Raw genomic sequence first — 3,473 nt, 5'->3', positions numbered from 1 at the left:
TGGCTTGTCTTTTCATCTTCTTAAAGAGGGTGTTTTGTAGAGCAAAATTTTTATTCTTGGTGAGATCTCACTTACCAATTTTTTCTTGTATGGATTATGCTTTTGTTGTCAAGCATAAGAATCCTTTGCTCGGCCTTAGATCCCAAAGACTTTCTCATGTTTTTTAAATAGAAGTTTTATAGTTTTATATTCCCCGCCTTGTCCTACCCCAGCTGACCCTGGGATCTTTTGATAATGCCTGAAAACCTGCTAGACAAATTCTAAAAGAACTTTTACATTTTATATTTAAGTCTGTGATTCAGTTTGAGTTAATTTTTGTATAAGACAAAAGACTTAAGACAATGTTTTTTTTTCTTTGTTTTGTCTTGGATTTTGGCTGTGGAGTGGGAGTGATTCCTCCCACTTCATTCTTTTTCAAAATTGTTTTAGATAGTCAAGTTTCTTTGCCTTTTCATATAAATTTCAAAATAATGCTATCTGTGTCTACAAAATATCTTGCTGAGGATTTTTGATAGGGATTGTATAAAACTATATGTCAGTTTGGGAGAGAATTAATGTCTTTCTTGTTTTGAGTCTTTTTTTTTTCTAAATTTTAATTCCAGTATAGTTAACATACAGCGTTGTATTATTTTCAGGTGTACAATATAGTGATTCAACAATCCTGTACACTATTCAGTGCTTATCATAAGTATATTCTTTCCCCTTAAGATTTCTGGGGTTGGTTTATTGGTTATGAATTCCTTTAATGTTTGTCTGGAAAACTCTTTAGCTTTGTTTCTATTCTGAATGATAGCTGTGCTGAATATTCTTGTTTTGTTTTGTTTTGTTTTCAGCACTTTGAATATATCATGCCATTTCCTTCTGGCCTGCGGAGTTCCTGCTGAAAAATCAGCTGATAGCCTTGTGGGGTTTCCCTTGTATATACCTGTTTTCTGTTGCTGCTTTTGAATTAAAAAAGGTTTTTTTTTTATAAGTTCATTTATTTATTTTGAGAGAGGGGGGGGTAGGGATTGGCAAATGGAGAGAGAGAGAGAGAGAGAGAGAGAATCCAAGCAGGCTTCACACTGTCAGCACAGAGCCTGATGTGGGGCTTGAACCCATGAACCATGAGACCATGACCTGAGGCAAATCAACAGTTGGCCACCGCCACTCAACTGACTGAATTACCCAAGTGCCCCTCTCTTGCAGTTTTTAAAATTCTCTCTTTATCACTACTTTTTGCTGTTTTAATTACTATGTGTTTTGGTGTAGATCTCTTTGGGATGATTTTGTTGAGGTCTTTCTGTGCCTCCTAGATCTGGATTTCTCTTTCTTTCCCCAGATCTGGGAATTTTTCAGCGATTATTTCTTCAAATAAATTTTCTATTCCCTTTTCTCTCTCTTCTTCTGGGATCCCTAAAATGCAAATGTTATTACACTTGATGGTGTTGCTTAATTTCCTAAGTCTATTTTTATTTATTATTATTATTTTTCTCTTTCCTGTTCAGCTTTATTGCTTTCCATTACTCTATCCTCCAGGTCACTGATATGTTCTGCTTCCTCTAGTCTACTGTTTATTCTAGTATATTTTTAGTTTCAGTTATTGAGTTCTCTTGTTCATTTGTTTTGTTTTGTTTTGTTTTCTATCTCTTTGTTAAGGATCTCACTGAGGTCCTCCAATCTTTTTTCAAGTCCAGTGAGTATCTATATGATTATTACTTTAAGTTTTCTATCAGGCATATTAATTATTTCCATTTCACTTAGGTTTCTTACTGTGATTTTGTCCTGTTCTTTCACTTGGGACTGCTCAAACCTTGATAATAACATATGCCCCACCTGCACATTCCCCTCTGGACCTTCCCTCCAACACTAACATAAAGACATATCCTCCTATCTCCTTATTTTATCTAAGTTTCTGTGTCTTATGTTAGGAAAGTCAGCTACATCTCATTCTTGAAAGCAGTGGCCTTATGAAGAAGAGGTCCTGTAGTGCCCTGCAGTGTGATGTTCTGTGTTCGCCAGAACCTGGTGCTTCGGTAGTGTCTGTGTATGTTCTATGTGCCTTTCTGTGGCTGAGCCACTTTTGCCTTCAGTCTAGTTATCTGCAATGGTTCTCTTTGCCTGTTGTGGGCAGAGTTTGGTCCTTTGTCATTCATGGGCTAGTTTGGGGCTTCTTTGGGCTTGGGTTGAGTCAGACCAAGGGTTTGCCAGTGATATAAATAGCACCAAACTGCAGGGCACTGTCCCTGTCTTGTCCCCTGAGAAGCTTTCAGGGACTCCAGATGGGTGGTAAGTCAGATGGGTATGTGCAGTTACCTTCCACTTTCCCTGGGGCAGGAGTCACTTTGGAGTGGTGCTGGCCCATTTCATGACTGCTTGCACACTGCCAGACTTGTGGCAGTGCTTTGGATGGGCTCTGGCCAAGAGTGTTGGAGGGAAGGTTCAGAGGGGAATGTGCAGGTGGGGCATATGTTATTAGCAAGGTTTGAGCAGGCCTGCTGTAGGAGGGGACCTGGAGCCATTTTAGAAAACTCCTGCCACAGGGGCAGGGGGCGTGTCTGTAGGAGAACACAAGGGAGGAGCTTGCTATTAGCAAGCTAGATGGAGAATGTTGGCACGAGGTTGGTTCCCATAGGTGCCCATGGGGCAGGAGAGGGAAATGGTTCCTGCCGGCTCTTTTGTTCCTGGAGAAATCTCAAAGATTCCTGCCCTTCTAGCATATACTCTTGAAATTAGTAAATAATGCTCCCTCCTGTATGCTGCTTCCATACTATATCTCCCTGGGGCTCTTTGTTGTACTGGCTCTTTAAGTGTGGGGACTCTGTTTCCTTTTGCCCTCCTGGCTCTCCCAGAGCCTTAGCCTACTGATGTTTAAAGTTCTAGGTGTTAGGACCCACTGATTGTAAAAATTCAGGAAATGGGGCCTCTGGTTTTCAAAGCCAAATGTTACGGAAATTTGTCTTCCCCATGCAAGATCCCCACACCTGGTTGTTTGCTGTGAGGGCCTGTTTCTCTCCCCTCTCCGTGCCTGGTGTATCCCTTCTTCCCCTTGATAGCCCCTCCGTCTGCATCTTACCCCAGACCGCACCTCTGCTCTTCCTGCCCGCTTCAGGGTGGCCTCTTCACATGTAACTGTGGAGAGTCTGTCAACCTTTGTATCATTTTCGAGGTTATCTACACTGATGTAGGTATTATCTACTTGTACTCATGAGACAGGATGAGCTTAAGATCATCCCTGGATGTCCCTATGTTCAGTCTTTCAATCCCATGGACATGCCATCTCTGTTCTATTAGGTCTTCTTTGGTTTCTTTCATAAGCATTTTGTAATTTTCAGCATATAGCTTCTATACATGTTTTATTAAATTTACATCTAAATGTCCATTTTCTTTGGTATGATTGTAAATGGTGTTGAGTTTTTTATTTCATTTTCCATATGTCATTATCAGTATATAGAAATGTGATCAATTTTTTATATTGATCTTTTATCCTACAG

The 3,473-nt window shown here is 40.1% G+C and overlaps 1 non-coding gene across 1 annotated transcript; it reads right to left on the bottom strand.

Moving 5' to 3' along the window:
* Positions 1 to 219: 219 nt before the first annotated feature.
* LOC115303144 lies at positions 220 to 280 on the bottom strand. The gene has a single exon (XR_003913851.1). It is a non-coding gene; the product is annotated as a U7 small nuclear RNA (small nuclear RNA).
* Positions 281 to 3,473: the final 3,193 nt, after the last annotated feature.

The sequence above is a fragment of the Suricata suricatta genome, chromosome 9 (assembly GCF_006229205.1).
Source record: "Suricata suricatta isolate VVHF042 chromosome 9, meerkat_22Aug2017_6uvM2_HiC, whole genome shotgun sequence".
Classification (NCBI taxonomy): domain Eukaryota; kingdom Metazoa; phylum Chordata; class Mammalia; order Carnivora; family Herpestidae; genus Suricata; species Suricata suricatta.
The sequence above is the reverse complement of the archived record's forward strand: the minus strand, read 5'-3'. Positions and strand labels throughout refer to the sequence as shown.